This window comes from Mobula hypostoma, chromosome 2 (genome assembly GCF_963921235.1).
Source record: "Mobula hypostoma chromosome 2, sMobHyp1.1, whole genome shotgun sequence".
NCBI lineage: Eukaryota > Metazoa > Chordata > Chondrichthyes > Myliobatiformes > Myliobatidae > Mobula > Mobula hypostoma.
This window is the reverse complement of record NC_086098.1, coordinates 30,679,742-30,701,483: the sequence shown is the minus strand read 5'-3', so window position 1 is coordinate 30,701,483 and position 21,742 is coordinate 30,679,742.

Below are 21,742 nucleotides of genomic sequence, written 5' to 3'. Positions count from 1 at the left end.
TTAATAGACATACAAACATTTGTATATATAATATATATATATATATATATATACACACACACCTATTGTAATTCAGTTTGTTTTTTCTATATTTATTTATCATGTATTTCATTGTACTGCCCGGTAACACCTTTGCTGGATAATAGTAAAAACATCAAAAGTGGTAAGATCCCACTGTGAACAGGGTTTCCCTTCTCCCACCAGTGATGCTGCCCTCATCTTTCATTTTGCAGACATCCCCAGTCACCCCTCGTTCCCACGCCTCAACAGTGATATCATTCCTCTTGTCCTTACCTACCATCCCATGAGCCTTCACATCCAACACATCAGTCTCCACAACTTCCGCCGTCACCAAAGGGGTCTCCAGACATATCTTTACCTCCCGCCCTCTCACCGCTTTCCACAGGAATTGCTCCCTCTGTGATTCCCTCGTCCATTTGTCCCTCCCCACTAATCCACCTCCCGGCACTTATCCCTGGAAGTGACCAAAATGCCAATCCAGCTCCTCCCTCGCCTCCATTCAGGGCCCTAAACAGTCCTTCCAGGTGAAGCAACACTTCACCTGTGAACCTGCTGCAGTCACCTATTTGTGTCTAGTGCTCCCGATGCAGGCTTCTTTACATTGGTAATGTAAATTGGAGGGCCACTTCGTCAAACACCTCCACCCCATCCACCAAAAGCGAAACTTCCCAGTAGCCAAACATTTTAATTCTGATTCGCATTCCTGTTCTGACATGTCAGTCAATGGCCACCTCTTGTGCCATGTTGAGGCCACCCTCGGGGTGGAGAAACAATACTTTATATTCTGTCTGGGTAGCCTCCAACCCTGACAGCATAAATATTGATTTCTCTTTCCAGTAAAGAATTCCTCCCCCTCCCCTCTTCTTCTAAACCCCACGCTGGCCTCTTAGTTCTTCTCACCAGCCTATCACCTCTCCCTGGGTCCTGTCCTCCTTCCCTTTTTCATATGGTCCTTCCTCCTCTCCAGCCTTTTACCTTTCCAACCCATCTGGCTTCACCTATCCTCCTGCCCCACCCCCATTTTTTTTATTCTGCCATCTTCTTCCTTCTTTTCCAGTCCTGAAGAAGGGTCTCAGGCCAAAACATTGACTGTTTATTAATTTCCATGGATGTTGCCTGACCTGCCGAGATCCTTCAGCATTTTGTGTGTGGTGCTCTGGATCTGGAGAAATTCTCGTGTTTATGGTAAGGTTCTTTTAAAAGCCGAATGGACCAATTTACAGACACTGTCACAACCAGGGATTCTGCAATGCAGAAGGTACAGCAATTGCACATGTCAGCTAATTATTATTTCATTGTGATAGTACTTAACTCCATTCTTTCTGTCATAGTATTTGTTAAGACTTGGACACAGATACGCTTCGCTACCTGCATTCCGCCTTGCCTGAGAAATTGGACTGTCGAGTCAACTGACTCTGAAGACTAGCGATATTTTTTCTATTCTTAGTTGTTCTTTATAACAACAGTGCAGGCTTCGTTTTCTATTTGAGAGATTTAGTTAATGGCCCTGTTAGGCCTAGCGTTTATTATTTTATTTTCCCTTTAACACTGTTCGCATTAAAGTCTGTGAACTATCGGCCCGCATCAGTGTCACTTGGGCCATATCCGAACCCGGTGACAGCAAGTCTCGATCACACGAAGATGGACCCAGCAGAGAGAGAGAGAGAGAGCAGCTGACCTTGGCCATGAGATTCATTGGTCAGAGTAATTCGTTGAGGCAACAATGTTCTGTTGGAATCCCTATGTATAAACTCTTGCTTCTGTTTCCATCGTGACAGAAGGATCTTGCCAAGTAATAGACAATAGACAATAGACAATAGGTGCAGGAGTAGGCCATTCAGCCCTTCGAGCCAGCACTGCCATTCACTGTGATCATGGCTGATCACCCACAATCAGTATCCAGTTCCTGCCTTATCCCCATAACCTTTGATTCCACTATCTTTAAGAGCTCTACCCATCTCTTTCTTGAAAGCATCCAGAGACTTGGCCTCCACATCCTTCTGGGGCAGAGCATTCCATACATTCACCACTCTCTGGGTGAAAAAGTTTTTCCTCAACTCCGTTCTAAATGGACTACCCCTTATTCTTAAACTGTGGCCTCTGGTTCTGGCCTCACCCATCAGCAGGAACATGCTTCCTGCCTCCAGCGTGTCCAATCCCTTAATAATCTTAATAAGATCCCCTCTCAGCCTTCTAAATTCTAGAGTATACAAGCCCAGTCGCTCCAATCTTTCGACATATGACAGACCCGACATCCCGGGAATTAACCTTGTGAACCTACGCTGCACTCCCTCAATAGCAAGAATGTCCTTCCTCAAATTTGGAGACCAAAACTGCACACAGTATTCCAGGTGTGGTCTCACCAGGGCCCTGTACAGCTGTAGAAGGACCTCTTTGCTCTTATACTCAATTCCCCTTGTTATGAATGCCAGCATGCCATTAGCTTTCTTCACTGCCTGCTGTACTTGCATGCTTGCTTTCAGTGACTGATGTACAAGAACACCTGGATCTTGTTGTACTTCCCCTTTTCCTAACTTGACTCCACTTAGATAATAATCTGCCATTTAGATAATAATCAGACCCAGCAAGGTCTGAACAGTGACGTTTTGACATTGGTGGCTTGAGGAGAGTGTGTGAGCTTCTCTAGTCTACATTGAGTCTCTCCAGTATATATTCCAAGCTTTTCAAGTCACAAGTACCCAGGTTACCAGCTTTGTGGTCCCGTGACTCGGGTCTGCATAACAAATGAGTGCTGCAAGCAAGCTTACCAATAGATTCAACAAATCATCATTCAATTCAATAGTGTAAATTTTGGAAGAGCCCTGCTCCAAAAGCTGATCCCTGGCTGGAGCGTGCAAATACACAAGTAACGCTATCAAGAGTATTTTAAACCTCTTGATGAAAGTCATGGTACAGGCTGGGAAAATTGAACTTTCATGCAGCAAATTAAACAGATCTACAGAGAACCATCTAGCTTAGTGATGAAAGAAACCTGTCTATGCTGTCTTGATCTGTAAAATTGAGAGTATATCCTAATTGCCTCTGGAAAAATTGTGAAAGATAAAACACTGAGCAAGATTTGAAAAGGTTCCTTCTCAAGGTTTCTAGGTTTCCTAAGGAAATGTTCCCATGTTCCCAGGGTTTTATTTTTCCAATTGTTTCCAAGGCTTATTCAACGTGTTTATGGGTTTTCAATGTCCTCCCCATCTCGATGACTCCCAAGCCTCCCTCTCGGACCCGCTAGAGGTTTCTTAATTTCAGACTCTTGGGGTTCCCAAGACTCTCAGGATTCAACGGTCTCTCGCTCTGTTGGGGTTCCTAGGTCTCAAAGTCTCTCTGGATCCCCGGGTCTCCCTGCCTCTGTAGTTTCCCATGCCTCCCTCTCAAGTCTCCCAGGTCTCTCGAGTCATTCCTGGATCCCACATTTTCAGCTCTTCCTGGACCATCAGACACCAGCTATCGGGAGGGGGTTCCTGTAGTGATTTCTTCAGGCCTGTGCAGGGCATCAGAGAGCTTTGGGCTCTGAGGTTTTTAGAGCACCTGAGTTATTTAATTGTTGCTTAACAACAGTTATTAATGGTTTAAGAGTTCCTTGTGTTTTTCTTGAGGCTACTCGCTCTTTGTAACGCGGTTTCCTGGTGCCTTGTGTTTAGGTTTAAGTTTATTTTGATAGGCTCGGAGATTCAGAGTTAGTTTTTATTGTTGAAGCAGATGCCTGATTAGTTCCAGTCGGGGGGTCCTCATTTTGAGAATGATCCGTCTCACGGTGTCACTTGGTCGAGCTACCTCTGTATAAGCTCTTGTTTCTGTCTCTACATTGGAAGTCTTCGGCTCCGATACTGGTAGTGCACACCATGGCACTTACCTATCAGCATCACTGAAGGACATTTTGGACAAGTCCCACTTTCAGCAGACACAGGTCTATGGCGCCTCAGGGGCTGCGCTGAGAGAGGGGAGGGCCGGGCCCTGACACAACCACGGATTCGGCAGCACGGCAATTGCGCTCGTGAATATGCGTGTCAGCTAATTATTTCATCGTGATAGTATTTAGCTCCATTCATTCTGTCGTAATACTTGTCGAGACTTGAACATAGCAACACTTCGCTGCCTGTATTCCATCTTGCCTGAGAAATTGGACTGTCGAGTCAACTCACTCTGAAGACTAGCGGTATTTGATCTATTCTTAGTTGTTCCTTTCAGCCGCAGTGTGGGCTTCGTTTTCCATTTGAGGGTTTTAGTTAATGGCCCTGTTCGGCTTAGCGTTTATTATTTTCTTTTTCCGTTAACACTGTTCGCATTGAAGTCTGTGAACCATCGACCTGCTTCAGTATCGCTCACTCCACACCTGGGCCATATCCGAACTGAATGACAGATACGTCAGTGGGATGCAACCATTTCTCAGACCTTCAACAACAGATAAGGTAAACATAAAGCGGGTTGGTGATGCGTCTCTCCCAAAGGAGCTGTAGGGTGTTATGTCCCTCTGCTAGGCTGCAGGTTACCCTTGGGCAAGGTGTAGCACCTGTTTAGCCCCACGATCAGGGTCATGTGAAGCCCTGAGAGCAGGTGCGGAATGGCTGGATGAGCAGCGGGTGCATATCAGAAGTCTTGGTTCTGCACCCACTGATACCAGGCAGACAAACTCTGAAGAGTATTGATAATGGCTGGGGTCACCTAGCTTGTAAAAAAAAACAGAAGAAAGCGGAGACAAACCATTTCTATAGAAAAATTTACTAAGAACAGTCATGGAAAGACCATGGTCGTCTACGTCATCTGACACAGCACTTAATGAATAAACAGAACATAAAGATGGTCCGATAATGGTAGCGGGGATCGAAGGGGGAGGGTTGTTGGTGAGGGTACAGTTTGTACCAAATAAATTGTCACAGATGTGATTTATGTATTCTAAAGGAGGGCTCAGGAAAAACTTTAAGGACTTGAGAATGAGCTTGCAACTTGCAAAGTAACCCTGGATCCATCTGATTTCATGCACGTATGGGAACAGACGTTTGGGTAATCAAAGTGAGTGGTGTTTTCAATCAAATAGAGTAAAAGAGGTGTGTACAGATGGATAACATTTAAGGTGAAAGGGAATAGTGGATTGATATCTGTATACTATTTATAAGCATATTAGGGGAACATTTTTCTCCACCAATTCCCTGGCTGTCTCACTGACGATTTCCTATCTGTTCCACTTTGTCATTTACTTTTTGTCTTCAGTCACTTAAGTAGTTATGATTTTGCTTTCCCTTGATGTACCAGTGCACAAATGCACTTTAGCTGGGATTTGCTTTAGTCCACCCTTTGCAGTGGTATTTTACATGGCCGGAGAAGGAGGACCTTTCCTCTCTACATTCTTGCAAAGAATAAATGTGTCAGTGTGATTTAATTTTGTCACACAAACAGAGCCTGTCAAGCAGAAATTTGTCTTCACATGAATCTTTAGATGGAAATTGGAGTCGTGCAGCTAGTAGAGGGTGGACTTCAATCCTGACCTCCATCCTCTGTGAGTGTAAGGGTTTACCTTGAGTGTCCCAGTTTCCTCCCATCTTCCAAAGATGTGTGGGTTGGTGGGTGAACTGGGCCCTGGAAGTTGCCCCTAGTATGTAGGCGAATGACAGAGCTTGAGGGGTGGGGAGGTGGAGCCTTGTGGAAAAGCAGAGAGAATAGATTTGGATTAATGTATTATTGGTGCAAAGAGTGCATGATAGTTGGTGCAAACTGAATGTGTCAAAAGCCTTTTTCTGGGCAGTGTGACTATGTGCATAATGCAATTTTTAAAAATGTTGTATTGGTTGTTACATGAAGCACTTATCTGTGGAGAAGAAATGTTAAAACAATTAGGGACAGATTAATCTGCAATTTGAATGTTTTTTCATGAGTGTAGGCACAGGGCAGCTATTACACTGGCTCCCTTGCATTCATAAATCCCACCCACTCCTCCATTAATATTTTTCTTTTGAACCATGATTAGGTCATTTGGTTTTATTTGTCCACGCATATCCTACCCACAAAGAATAGGACAAATCTAATGCAGGAACCATGTTAACTTTACAATGTCTCACATTTTGCCTCAAGTCACAAAATTACAATAATACTCATAATTCACTAAAGATTGTAAGAAAAATTGCTGCAGGTTTTGATTTGTAACTTTTTGTCTTTGTCCTAAATCACTCAATGCTGCTTTTCAGCACCTTGTGATCCCTGGCCTCCTGCATCTTCATTTAATTTATTTATTATGTTTGGTTTCTTCATTAATTTGAGCAAATTCATCGGAGCTTCTAAATCACACAAATATATTAGTTTTATATCGATTACGTTTTCTCAAATATTTGTTTTTTTAAATGAAGAGAACATAGTATAAAGGTTTGTGCAGTGCATAACATGTATCAAATGTACAATTCACATCTATGAAAGAGATGCATCCACAGTACAATCATGCTTTAGTTACCTCCCTGGCCCGGCCCACCCCTCCCAATCCCCAACTCCAAGCCATCATTGCATTAGCAAAACGGGTTAAGCAGAACCTTTGTCCCCACAGAGCTAGCTGCATTGGTATAGAGAAGGTGTATTTTCCTAATACATAAACTGTTGTATGTTTACAAGTCGGTCCGTAGAATTTTACCGGGAAATGCTGGAAGTCAGGGATTTATGTACAGAGGAAAGGAAAAAAGGATGGACCTTTAGTTTGGCTGGGAATTCTGAAAATAATCAAGAAAGGGTCCCCACACTTTTTGGAACTTTATGTCGGAGTTGAGAACTGAATAATGGATCTCCTCAAGGTTTAGACTGGACATGATGTCCCTGAGACACTGAGCGTGGGTGGGTGGAGCAGCATCCCTCCACCTGAGCAAGACTGCGCGCCTGGCCAAAAGACGCAAAAGACAATGTGCGACGTTTGGTCAGACTTGGGTGCGTGTCCCCCTCTCTGGAGGTGCCGAAGGGGTTACGTTCCAAATTATAATTAAGTATTTTGGATAGAGTTTGGAAAATATCGTTCCAGTATTTTTCCAAGCTAGGGGCATGTCCAGTACATGTGAATAGGGGAAGCCTCGCCCCTTTTGCATTTGTCGCAACAGGGATTAACATCTGGGTAAATGCGAGATTATTTAGTTTTAGACATATGGGTCCTGTGTACGGCCGTGAACTGTAACAAGCAGTGGCGGGCACATAAAGAGGTTGAGTTAACTAACTGAAGAACTGAATGCCATGCATCGTCTGACAGTGAGAAATTTAAACCTTGCTCCCAGGCAGTTTTAATTTTGTCAATGGGGGGCGGGGGGCTCGCCTCAGGACCGCTAGCTTGTTGCAAATAGTAGATACCTGTATTAGACCTTTGTGCAATGGATTCATGCGGAGAAACATAACAACGGTTTGTCAGGTGCTTCGGGGAAGTTTGATTTCAAAGGGCTGATAAAATGTCTGAAGAAATGAGTGTTGGGTAGGTTGAACTTTGCAGACAGTTCAAATGATGCAAAGCAGTTGTCTATAAAAAGATCTTTAAAGCGCCTGATGCCCTTTCTGTACCAGTCTTGAAATGTTGGATCATGTATAGAAGGCTGGAAGAGATGATTATATAGAATAGGACTTGAAAGAGAGAAGCCATGGAGACCACTATGCTTTCTGAACTGAGCCCATACTCTCAGGGTGTGCCTGATAACAGGATTAACAGCTGGTTTAGATGTAAGAAAAGGGAGTGCGGATCCAAGAAGTGCGGAGATGGAGAAACCTTCAGTTGGGATCCCTGAATGTGTCATCTCCTTAGACGCAGAGACGCAGGAATGGAATTACCTCTTTGCTGTTTTAGAAAAAAATAGATTTTGGACCAAGTTTTATCAGGTGGATTAAACTGTTATATTCGCGTCCCACCGCCTCTGTTTTGACCAACTCTCAGCAATCCCAACCTTTCAGCCTCATACGTGGAACCCGCCAAGGGTGCCCTTTAAGCGCTTTACACTTCGATCTGGCCATAGAGCCACTGTGCTTAACTCCCTCCCTCCAAATCCCCGTCAGGTCCGCGCAACCGCGGAACGCAGTCGCCAAAGTCTCCCTTTATGCTGACGATCGTTTACTTTTTATATCAAACCCGATCACCTCCTTACCCCCCATGTTCTCGCTTCTTAACAAATTTAGCCAGTTTTCAGGATACAAACTTAATTTACACGAGAGACCTTTTTCCAATAAATGGAGAAGCACACGCGTCAGAGTTCCATAACCTCCGTTTTAAGGTACTGAATAACAAATTTTCTTGCCTTGGCGTCACAGTTACGGGGAAACAAACGTCTTTTTGTAGAAAACTTCATTAATTTGTTAAATCATACAAAACAGAGCCTAGCACAGTGGTCACCCCTGTCCATGTCCCTGATGGGCCGAATCAATGTTGTCAAAATGAACATCCTTCCCAAATTCTTATACCTTTTTCAATCCATACCAACTTCCATTCCTAAAGCCTTCTCTGACTGGCTAGACTCAGTCATATCGCCCTACTTGCGGAAGGACAAGCGTCCCAGACTGAATAAAGTCCAATTTCAAAAATCTGAAAGTGTAGGGGGCATGGCTTTGCCCAATTTCCGCTTGTATTACTGGGCAGCTAATATATGCTGTCTCATCTTTTGGTCTAATTTTTACAACCAATCTGCCTGCCTAATGTGGGTGGCAATGGAGCTGAACTCTATTAAGAATATCTATTACATATAATAATTTAATCTCCCTACTGAACTTGCATCTCACTCCCAGATAGATTTTATACACTTGACCAAGGAAATCTTAAATGAACTTTGTATGGGCATTTACTAGGAAGACAGACACAGAATCTATAGAAGTGACACAACAATGTAGTGGACTTTATACAGATTACAAAAGAGGTGTTTGCTGTGTTGAGGCAAAATAGGCTGGAAAAAATCCCCAGGACCTGGTAAGGTGTTCCCTCAGACCCTGTGGGAAGCTGGTGCAGAAATTGCAGGTGCCCTAGCAGAGATATTTAAAATATCCTTCAACATGGGTGAGGTGCAAAAAGATTGGAAGATAGATAATGTTGCTTTAAGAAAGCATCTAAGAATAAGTCAGGAAATTATAGGTCGATGAGCCTGATGTAAGTAGTAGGTAAGTTATTAGAAGTTATTCAAAGTATTTAGATAGACTGATTAATGATGGTCAATATGGGTTTGTGCATGATAGATCATGCTTAACCAATCTTAGAATTTTTTGAGGAAGTTACAGGAAAGTTGATGAAGGATGTTGTCTACATGAACCTTAGCAAGGCCTTTGGCAAGGTCTTGCATGGGAGATTGATGAAGAAGGCTTGGTTATGTGGCATTCAAGATCAGCCAGTAAATTGGATTTGATATTGACTTTGTGAGCGGAGCCAGAGAGTGGTAGTAGATGGTTGCCTCTGTTACTGGAGGCCTGTGACTAGTGGTGTGCTGCAGGGATCGGTGCTAGGTCCTTTGTTGTCTGTATATCAACTGTCTGATTGATAATGTGGTAAAGCGGATTTGCAAATTTGCAGATGACATCAAGTTTTGGGGTGTAGTGGACAGTGAGAAAGATTATCAATGTGTGCAATGGGATCTGGACCATTTGGAAAAATGGGCTGGAAAATGGCAGATGGAATTTAATGCAGGCAAGTGTGTGGTGTTGCACTTCAGTAAGACCAACCTGGGTAGATCTTAGACAGTTAAAGGTAGGGCACTAAGGAGTGTGACAGGGCAAAGGGATCTGGGAATACAGGTCCATAAGTAATTGAAAGTGGTGTCAAAAGTAGATCAAGTCGTAAAGAAAGCTTTTGGCACATTGGCCTTCATAAATCAAAATGTTAAATACAGGAGTTAGGATGTTGTGTTGAAGTTGTATAGGACATTGGTCATCCTAATTTGGAGTAATGTGTGCAGGTTTTTTCACCTACCTACAGGAAAGATATTAATGAGAATGATAGTGCAGGAAAAAATTACAAGGATGTTGATAGTCCTTGAGGACTTGAGTTACTGAGAAAGGTTGAATAGGTTAGCTGGAGAGTGGTGAATCTATGGAATTCTTTGCCACAGGCAGCTGTGGTAGCCAAGTCTTTATATACAGTAAATTTAAGGCAGGGGTTAATAGATTCTTGATTAGTCAGAGCATGAAGGATTATGCAGAGAAGGCAAGAGATTTGGGGCTGAGGGGAAAATTGGATCAGCCATGATGAAATGGTGGAGCAGACTCGATGGGCTAAATGGCCTAATTCTGCTCCTGTATCTTATGGTATTATGGTCTGGATTAGGACTTTATTCCCTAGAAAAATGAGGAGATTTGATAGAGGTGTCCAAAATTATCAGACCATAAGATACAGGTATAGGAGCAGAATTTGGCCCATCGAGTCTGCTCCACCATTTCATCATGGCTGATCCAATTTTCCTCTCAGCTGCAATCTCCTGCCTTCTCCCTGTATCCCTTCATGCCCTGACCAATCAAGAATCTATCAACCTCTGCCTCAAACATGTCATGCCCTGATTTGTATTTTTTTACTGTTATGCTGTATGTATTTCATTTTGGCAGTTCTGTGCAAGCTGCTTGTTTTCAGCTTGTGTTTGGGTTATTAATAAAGATAAAAGATGTGGAGAAATGTGCCATCCAATTAGGATGGTTGAATTGAAGGGAAGGTTTCTCTGGTGAGGGACACAAAGGTTTGGCTTTTCTTTTGGTTGGAGAGGAATGAAGAGAGAAGACACTAGAGAAGTTATAGGCTTTGACCCAGAGTGGGAACGTGATTCGATGAAGCCCGGGATGAGATCGATTAAGGATCGGTGACTTAGGGAAACTGAACTCTAACTTGTGCACATTAGACTGTTTCATTAAAATGGGCCCTTTTTTATTCTTTACTAATCCTTTTGTCAAATTAAGAAATATAAAGATAAATCTTTTAATTGCGTGTGGTCTACTGTCTGTCATTTCGTGGCATTCATTTGTAACAGGGTAACAAAAATGGGAGGGGAGAAGAAGATGGCGCGACGTTGTGCGTGCGGCCACTCCAAATTGATATCGTATTTGTTAAATAGGGGCTGTGCACAATCCGGATTTGATTGAGACGGAGGTGAGAAGTACAGAGGAACATCTGGAGAAACTTCTGAAATGCCTGCTTCGCTGCCGCTGCTACTGTGCGATCGAGAGTCTCCGAAGGGGAAGGCCCCAGATCCTCGGCTTTGCCTGTTGCCGGGGCCGGGGTCGAAGCGCTCATCAGAGATGGTGCTCGGTGTTGGAGAGCTGGTCAGAGGCTCGAAGTTTTTGGACGGACTCGGAGTCGGACTGTGGTCGGGTGCTTCCAGGATGCCGCATCAGCAAGTTTGCGGCGCTGAAAGCTCATGGCAGGAAGAGTTTTCTTCCTTCAACCGTCTGCGTGAGATGATGGCACTTTCGAGAGACTTTGCAATTTTTTTTCATTACTGTGCCCATGGTCCGTTCTTCTATCAAACTACGGTATTGCTTTGCACTGTTGTAACTATATGTTATAATTATGTGGTTTTTGTCAGGTTTTTTAGTCTTGGTTTGTCTTGTGTTTCTGTGATATCATTCTGCAGGAACATTGTATCATTTCTTAATGCATGCATTACTAAATGACAATAAAAGAGGACAGCGTGTCCTCATAAATATATATATAAGGACACGCAGTCCTCTTTTATTGTCATTTAGTAATGAGTATTTAGTATTTAGTCATTTAGTATTTAATAAATAAAAAAATATATATATATAATTCACAGCATCTACACAAACAGGGGGTTTGGGGTAGGCTCGTAGCTCAATCTCACAGTTTTGACAGGGCCACAGATCGTCTTCCCTAGACTTACCAGCTGACGAGACCAGGGTATTTCAAATATAAATACAGACTTGGTCTCCACAGCTGCCTGTGGCAAAGAATTCCAGAGATTTGCCACTCTCTGGCTAAAGAAATTCCTCCTCATATCTATTCTAAAAGGCTGCCCCTGAGGCTGTGTCCTCTGGTCTTAGCCACCATAGATATCCTCTCAACATACACTGTCGAGGCCTTTCACCATTCGATGAGTTTCAATGAGGTCACCCCTCATTCTTTTGAATTTCCATGAATACAGGCCCAGAGTCATCAAACACTGTTCATATGACAAGCTGTTCAAACCTGGAATCTTTTTCATGAACCTCCTTTGAACCCCCTCCAGTTTCAACACATCCCTTCTGAGATAAGGGACCCAAAACTGCTCACAATACTCCAAATGAGACCTCACCAGTGCTTTATAAAGTCTCCACATTACATACTTGTTTTTATATTCTAGTCCTCTTGAAATGAATGCTAATGTCACATTTGCCTTCCTCACCACAGACCTGACCTTTAAATTAAGCTTTAGGGGATCCTGCACAGGCACTCCCAAGTCCCTTTGCACTTTAGTGTTTTGTATTTTCTCTCCACTTAGAAAATAGTCAACCCTTTCATTTTTTTCTACTTGTGAGAGATATAGAGAGGGTAAATGCACACAGGCTTTTTCCACTAAGGTTAGGTGAGACTAGGACTAGAGGTCATAGGTTAAGGGTGAAAGGTGAAATATTTAGGGGAACACAAGGGGAACGTCTTCACTCAAAGGATGGTGAGAGTGTGGAATGAGCTGTCAGTGCAACTGGTGGAAGTGAGTTGGATTTCAATATCTATGAGAAATTTGGACAGGTACATGGAGGCTTAGGGGACCAGGCAGATAACAGTTTAGCACAGACTGGACAGGCTAAAGGGTCTGTTTCCATGCTCTAGTGTTCAGTGACTCTGAATCCTTGGTGAGTTGATATGCTTAAGGGCTTCATCGTCTGTTTCTAAACAGAATTCCCATAAATGAATTTAATAGTTGATCAAATTTTCTGCTGATTAAATTGAAATTTCTGGGAATTTTTTTGTTTTATGTTTGAGAATTCTAGCCTTTGACCTAACACACACTTTGATATATGTTATAAATGGTTGGGAATTATTTAGAAGTGGTCAGATGACTATAATTGACTTAGACTGATGGGCAAAGAAGTGGCAGATGAAATAGTGTAGGGAAGTGTATGGTCTTGCACTTTGGTAGAGGGAGTAAAGGCTAAACAGGCAGAAAATTCAGAAATCCAGAGGTGCAACGGAAGTTGGGAGTTCTCATGAAGGGTTCCTTGAACGTCAGCTTACAGGTTGAATCAGCAGTAAGGAAGGAAGGCAAATGCAATTTTAGCATTCATTTTGGGAGGATTTTAGTACAAAATTGAAGATTTAATGCTAAGTTATTTATCAGGCATTTAGTCAGACTGCACCTGGGAATATCTACAAAAGGATCTGCTGACATTGCACAAGGTCCAGAGGAAGTTCAGGAAAATGCTTCTAGGAACATTTAATAGCTCTCGGTCTGTACTCATTGGAGTTTGGAGGGATGGTGGGGAAGATGAGGCTCATCGGCTGTGGTTGGCAGCTCATCTAGGAGAAGAAAAATTCTGATCTCAAACCTCCACCGCCTTGCACCTATACCCACTCATGGGAAAAGCTTTGGGAATAAACCCCGGGGGAAAAATCCGGACCAGAAGTCCCTAAGGCAGTTTTACATTGAGTTCGATGTTGACTGGCGACTCTTGCGATGCTGCTGGTACCAAATGGTGACTGCCATTGCTTTGGGTTCATCAGATGTGTGGAGGGGGAGAGCTTGCTACATGGGCAACCACTTACTCTACATATGGTACTGCCTGGGTTTGTGTATCTAGATAGCTAGGATGTAATATTCATGGTCAACACTGACCAACAGACTCAGATGGGGGTGGGGAGAAAAGGGGAAATGTCATTGAAACTTATCAGATTGAAGGGCCTAGATAGAGTGGATGTGGAGAGGGTATTTTCTATAGTGGAGGAATCTCAGACCAGAGGGCACAGCCTCACAATAGAAGGACGTCCTTTTGGTACAGGGATGAGGAGGAATTTCCTTGGCCAGAGGGTGGAAAATCTGTGGAATTCATTGCCAGAAGTTGATAGTTTCTTGATTATTAAGGGTATCAAAGGTTACTGGGAAAAGGCAGGAGAATTGAGAGGGATAATAAATCAGCCATGATGGAATGGCAAAGTAGACACGATGGGCCGAATAACCTCCTTTATCTTATGGTCTATTAAGACCCTGCTCTTGCTAGACAATAATGCTGCCAGATGCAAGTTTGGTGGCTCCCTAGCCTTATTTCCTCCAAACAGCTCCACCATTCATACTCAGCCAGTTCATGCTCAGGTTAGCCGGCAGTTCATGGCCAGGATAGCTGCCGGTTCATATAACAAAAGGTGTTTTGTTTGGGGATAACCCAATACAAGATCACTTTGAAATGAGAACAGTAGAAGAAATAGGTCATCTCATTACAACCCAGCTTGCAAGTGAATAAAGAGTTACTGTATGGACGTAGTGTTCAAGTTACTGGGATATTTTATTGCTATTAACAAATGCATATTCAATCCCGTCCACCCTTGTAACTTGCTACATACTGGGTTGCCAGGATTACACTGAGAGCAAATTTGAAAAGCCATGTTTACTTTGGAATGAAATTCTAACTAAAACAAAATAAGCAAAATTTCGATCTTGCTTTTAACAAATTTAGAAATGTTGAATTATTTACATCAGTGTGCAAAAGCACTCTAATGAATTTCAGTGGATAACACTCAGGGTATTTTATAATCACTTTTCAGGTCACATTAATTTTTGGTATGCAATTAAGCTCTAAGGCAATACTGTGCTGCTTCCTGCCTGTGTGGAGAACACTTTAAAGCCACGTGCAAAGTCAAATGATCAGAAAAAATTGGGGCTGTGAAGCGGCTAAGTCTGCTTATATCAGTCACATTTTAATTGAACAGCTTTCTCATATTCTCCAAACCATTAACTAGTTGAATATAAATAAAAAAAGTGTCATATTTTCACACTGAGAATGACTAGAAAATTCTACTTTACCTTTTTCCACACCTACAGTGTTGCATCTGGTGTACTTCCATGGCACACATCTGTCCCCAGTGGAGCTACACTTGCCCCCCCATCCCCACTTATTTCTCATCTGCTTGCTGTTTTAAACCCATGTACATGCAGAAAACACCCACACTACTTTTGCTTGTAATTGCCCCACATCCACATGTATCTGAACATCTGGAGAAGCAACATCTGACCAAAAACAATCATCTTCACCTTAATTCTCCAGCCACCCCCCCCCCCCGATTGTTCCCTCAACTGAGCCCGAACCTTTGCGGCCTGACTATCACATCTGTGATGAACATAGAACATAAACATCTACAGCACATGACAAGCCCTGAGGGCCACAATGTGCCGATTGTGTATCCTATTCTAGAAACTACCTAGGGTTTCCTTACCACAAAGCCCTCTATTTTTCTAAGCTCCACTTACCCATCTAAGAGGATCCGCCACTGTCACCAGCAGTGCATTTCACGCACCCACCACACTCTCTCTGGAAAAACTTACCCCTGACATCTCCTACGTACCTACTTCTAAGCACCTTAAAACAATGTCCCTTTGTGTTAGCCATTTCAGCCCTGCGAAAAGACCTCTGGCTAGCGACACGATCAATGCCTCTCATCACCTTCTACAACTCTATCACATCACCTCACATCTTCCATCGCTCCAAGGAGACATGGCCAAGTTCACTTCACCTAGTTTCATAAGGCACGTTCTCCAATCATCCTTGCAACATCGTCTGCACGCTTTCTATAGTATCTATATCGTTCCTGCAGTGAGGTGACCAGAACTGAACACAGCACTCCAAGTGGGGTCTGACCAACTTGGTCTGATATAAGTGTAACATTACCTCATGGCTGTTGAACTCCATCCTATGGTTGATGAATGCCAACACATCATACACCTTCTTGACAACACTGTTGAAGTGCACAGCAGCTTTGAGTGTCGTATGGACAGGGACTTCAAGACTCTCTGATCCTGCATACTGCCAAATGTCTTTCCACAATGTTATCTTCTGCCTTCAGATTTGACTTTCCAAAATTAACCACTTCACACTTATTTGGAAGCTGAGCATTTGGCCACATTTCTGTGCCAAGTCTACATGCATCATCTCTGTAACACTGGACAACAGCTCTATTGTCTCAGCTCATCTGCTGCTCAAATCATCCATCGATACCTTTGTTGCCTAACGTGTTCTGGTCCATCTCAGGCTGACCTGTCACTCTGCACCCCACAAATCACAGGGCATTCAAATCTCTGATGGGTTTTTTCTAACTCTCAGTCACTTGTCCCATCTGCCTGCGGCTCAAAATTGGCTCCCAGGTAAACAGTTCTTGGATTTTAAAATTCCCAAATAAAATCTGAAATTACTGGAAGTATAAGGAACAAAGAATGTTTGATAGCTCTGGGCCTGCACTCAATAGAATTCAGAAGGATGAGGGAGATCTTTAAAACCTACCATATACTGCATAGCCTGGACTGAGTGGAACTGGAATGGATGCTTCTGTTAGTAGGAGAGTTGAGGATCCAAGGGCATAGTCTCAGAATCAAGGAACATCTCTCAAGAACTGAAATGAAGAGGAATTTCTTCAGCTGATGGGTAGTGGGCCTGTGGAATTCATTCCCATAGATGGCTGGGGAGGTCTGTCGTTGGGTATATGGTCTCTTGGCAGTGCAGAGGATCAGAGGGACCTTGGGGTCTGAGTCCCTAGGACACTCAAAGCTGCTATGCAGGTTGACTCTGTGGTTAAGAAGGCATACGGTGCATTGACCTTCATCAATAGTGGGATTGAGTTTTAAGAGCCGAGAGGTGACGTTGCAGCTATATAGGACCCTGGTCAGACCCCACTTGGAGTACTGTGCTCAGTTCTGGTCGCCTCACTACTGGAAGGACGTGGAAACCATAGAAAGGGTGCAGAGGAGATTTACAAGGATGTTGCCCGGATTGGGGAGCATGCCTTGTGAAAACAGGTTGAGTGAACTCAGCCTTATCTCCTTGGAGCGACGGAGGATGAGAGGTGACTTGATAGAGGTGTACAAGATAATAAGAGGCATTGATCGTGTGGATCATCAGAAGCTTTTCCCCAGGGCTGAAATGGCTAGCATGAGGGGGCATAGTTTTAAGGTGTGTGGAAGTAGGTACAGAGGAGATGTCAGGGGTAAGTTTTTTCCGCAGAGAGTGGTGAGTGCATGGAATGGGCTGCCGGCAACAGTGGTGGAGGCGGATACCATAGAGTCTTTTAAGAGTCTTTCGGATTGGTACATGGAACTTAGAAAAATAGAGGACTATGGGTAAAGCCTAGGTAGCTCTAAGGTAGGGACATGTTCAGCATAATTTTGTGGGCTGAAGGGCTTGTATTGTGCTGTAGGTTTTCTGTTTCTATGTTGACATTCCACCAATTAGACATCAAATATGTTTGAAGTTGCAGAATGTTGCTACAGGATGTGCAGATGCCTTTCATATCCAGCACCCTAGGTTCAATCTTGCCTTCCAGAGCTGTAAATGTGGAGTTTATACCTTTTCCCTCTGACCACCTCGGTACTCCAGTTTCCTCCAACATCGCAAAAAAAAAATATGTAGATTACTGGTTAATTAACTACTGTGTGTTGCCTCCAGTGCAATGTTGTAAAATGCCAGTGAATGTGAACTAGACCACAGGGAAATAATTGTGTTAAAAGCATTTCTCTTAGAATTAACATGCACTGGATAGACCAAATGGCCGCCTCCTTTGTTGTAGGGAGATATGAAAATGTGAAATTTGAAAGGAGAGAAAGATGTGGAGATAATAAAATGGTGTTGGCTGAGAGAGGGAGGTGAAGACTTATAATCAGAATGACTCCATCTGGAGGAGTTGTATATTGGAGAAGATGAACGAGACCAGAAAACATAGCACAGAATAAGAAAGGCATTACAGATGCTGTAAGTCTGAAATAAAATTAGAGAATACTTAAAATCTCAACAGGTAAGGCACCAACTATGGAAAGAGATTAAATAAGTCATGATGATGTTTTATCAAAAGCCTGTTACCTGAATTGTCAACTTCAAATGTTAAGTCTTGAGGCCTATTATATACCAATTTTCACATTCTGAAATGGAGCTTTCTTTATACCTGTGATCTGGTCACAATGTTAGAGAGTGGGTTGTATTTAATAACATGTGATATATTGGCATTTCAGTTATGCTACTGCCTCGCTGTACCACCTTTGATACAGCCCGCATCAGCAAACTTAGACCATAAGACATAGGAGCAGAATTAAGCCATCTGGCCCATTTGGTCTGCTCCACCATTCAATCATGGCTGATCCTTTTATTTCTCCTCCTCAACCCCAGTTCCCGGCCTCCTCCCCATAACCTTTGATGCTATGTCCAGTCAAGAACCTATCAATCTCTGCCTTAAATACACCCAATGACCTGGCCTCCACAGCTGAATGTGGCAACAAATTCCACAAATTCACCATCCTTTGGCTGAAGAAATTTCTCCATATCTCTGTTTTGAAAGGGCGTCCCTCTACCCTGAGGCTGTGCCCTCTTGTTGTCCCAGACTCCCACCATGGGAAACATCCTTTCCACGTCTACTCTGTCTAGGCCTTTCAACATTCGAAAGGTTTCAATGAGATCCCCCTCATCTTTCTGAATTCTAGCGAGTACAGATCCAGAGCTATCAAACGTTCGCCGTATGATAACCCTTTCATTCCTGGAATCATCCTTGTGAACCTCCTCTGGATCCTCTCCAATACCAGCAGATCTTTTCTAAGATGAGGGGCCTAAAACTGTTCACAATACTCAAGGTGAGGCCTCACCAGTGCCTTATAAAGCCTCAGCATCACATCCTTGCTCTTGTATTCTAGACCTCTTGAAATGAATGCCAATGTGGCATTTACCTTCCTCACCACCAACTCAACCTGCGTTAACCCTTAGTGTGTTCTGCACAAGGACTCCCAAGTCCCTTTGCATCTCAGATTTTTGGATTTTCTCCCTATTTAGAAAATAGTTCACACATTTATTTCTCCTACCAAAGTGCATGACCATGCATTTTTGAACTTGTATATGTTGTTGAAGCTGTACTTTGTCACACAGTCAAAGGTGTATAGCAAGTAGAGCAGGGGACTAAGTACGCATCCCTGCAGTGCTCCTGTGCTGTTGGAGATTGCGGAGATGGCTTTGCCAATCCGAACTGACTGGGATCTACGAGTGAAGAAACACAGGATCCAATTGCACAAGGGGGTATTGAAGCCCAGCTCTTGGAGTTTGCTGATTAGTTCTGAGGGGATGATGGTGTTCAATGCCAGCTGTAATTGATAAAAGAGCATCTTGAAGTATGCATCATTACTGTCTAGATGTTCCAGGGTTGTGTGAAGAGTCAATGAGATAGCATCTGCTGTAGACCTGTTGCTTCGGTAGGCGAATTGGAGCGGATCCAAGTCGCCACTCAGACAGGAGGTGATGTATTTCAACACCAGCTTCTCAAAGCACTTCATCGCTATGGATGTAAGTGCCACTGGGCCACCTTAGACAGGTTACCATGGTCTTCTTGGCCACCAGTATGATTGAAGCCTGATTGAAGCAGGTGGATACAACACACTGCTCGATTGAGAAGTTGAAGATATTTGTGGATACACCAGCCAGTTGGTCAGCACAGGTCTTCAGTGCTCGGCCAGGTAATTTGTTTGGATTGAATGTTTCCCTTGGATTCACTCTGTTAAAGGAAGCCTGCATGTTATCTTCGGATACTGAGACCAAAGGATCATTGGGAGACGTGGGAGTGTATGACAGTTCCTCCCTGTTCTGGTGGTCAAAGTGAGTGTAGAAAGCATCGAGCTCATTTGGAAGCAAAGCTCTGCTGTCACCCCTATTGCAAGATTAAGCTTTGTAGGAAGTTATGGAAATCAAACCGTGCCACAGCTGTCAAGCATTCGTCGTTGATTCCACTCTAGTCCGGAATCTCCACTTCACCCAAGAGATGGCTTTCAGGAGATGATTCCTGCACCTCGTGTAGCGTTCTTGATCTCCAGACTTGAAAGCCTCTGATCTGGCTCTCAGCAGGTTCTGGATTTCATTGTTCATCCAGGGCTTCTTACTGGGGAAAACTCTGAATGACTTTGTGGGGACATATTCATCCATAGCTGTTTTAATACAGTCTGTAACGACCCTGGGTGTAATCATTCAGATCCTCAGATGAGGTCTTGAACACAGCCCAGTCCACTGAGTCAAGGCAACCCTGTAACCGTTCCTCAGCTTCCCCATGCACTTCTTGGTTGGCTTGATTTCTGGAGCCTTTCTCTTTAGGCTGTCTCTATGCAGGTAGTAGGTAAGTCAAATGATCCGACTTACCAAAATGCAGTCTTGGGAAGGAAAGATTGGCATCCCTTATCGTAATGTAGCAGTAGGGACTACTTTGTTGGGACCTCTGTTGCAAGTTATGTGCTGGTGATAATTCAGTGGCATTTTCTTCAAAAAGGCCTGGTTAAAGTCATTGACTATACAGTAATTTGAAATGCGTTGGAATGGGCCATTTCTTTGTTTACAGACAGCATTGTGCAGTTTTGCAAGTGCTTGCTTATAATCGGCCACTGGTGGTATGGAAACTGCGGTCAGGATCACGGATGAGAACTCCAAAGGCAAATAGAATGATCTGCATTTAATCATTAGATGTTCTAAATCAGGGCAGCAAGAAGTTGGCATAACCTCAACGTCCAGGCACCAACCAGAATTGACCTAAAAATCACATTCTGCCACCTCTTTCCTTACCAGAATTCGAGGTTCGATCCATTCTGAAAATCGTAAAAGCTTCCAGGTTGAATAGCTGTGTTTGGTGTGTTTGCTGTTAACAAAGACTCAATGCAACAAACAATTGAGAGGCAACCCATAATCCAATTACAACCTCCTCGCCAGCATATGGAACCAATGGATTGGCACTTTCAAGGAAAACCATTGCTCTGTGCAATCCAATGGCTGCAATACAGTGAACAACACAGACCAATTTAGAAAAGAGGTGATGCATCAGATCCAGGGAAGCAATTATTTCATTCTCCTTTACATTTGTGTACTGTAAATGACATTAAACAATCTTGCAAGCTCCCAGGCATTGACCATTTTTTTTCTATAGTCATAACAAGTTTTTTTTGTTCAGGTATGAACTAACAGCTGCTATAAGTTTTTAAAGGGTGTAAAGGGATTTCATTGACTTCCAGTTGCAATGAATTTTCGCCAGTTTAGAACTAACCAGAATTAACTTCAGGTAGACAGTGGTAGACAGCTTAGGAAATTCGCCAATGGAAGAAGAAATTTTCCTCAGCCCACACTTAATTGGCTTACCCCTTATCCTTGGTCTCTGTCCCATGATCCTGAACTTCTCTGGCATTGTTTAATCGTGCTAGAATTCTGTAGCTTTCTATGAGATCTCCTCTTAATATTCTAAACTTCAGTGAGTATGCTTACTAACTTTTGCTAAACTTCTCCTATAACAAGAAGATTCTACCTCAGAAAAGGAGGCTAAACTGCAGACAATACTCAAGGTGCAGCCTCACCAAGACACTTTACAAATGCTCCTACACTTCATTCTTCTCACTATGAAGACATCCATGTCTATTGCCACCTTAATTGTCTGCTGCAACTGCACACTTACCTTCAACAGGCAGTGAACTAGAACATCCGGGTCACATTGCATCTTCACTTTTTCCAATCAGTCACATTCAGATAATAGTCTGCTTTCCTTGACTGCCACCAAACTGTACAATCTCACATTTATCTACATCATACTGCCCTTCTCACGTACCTG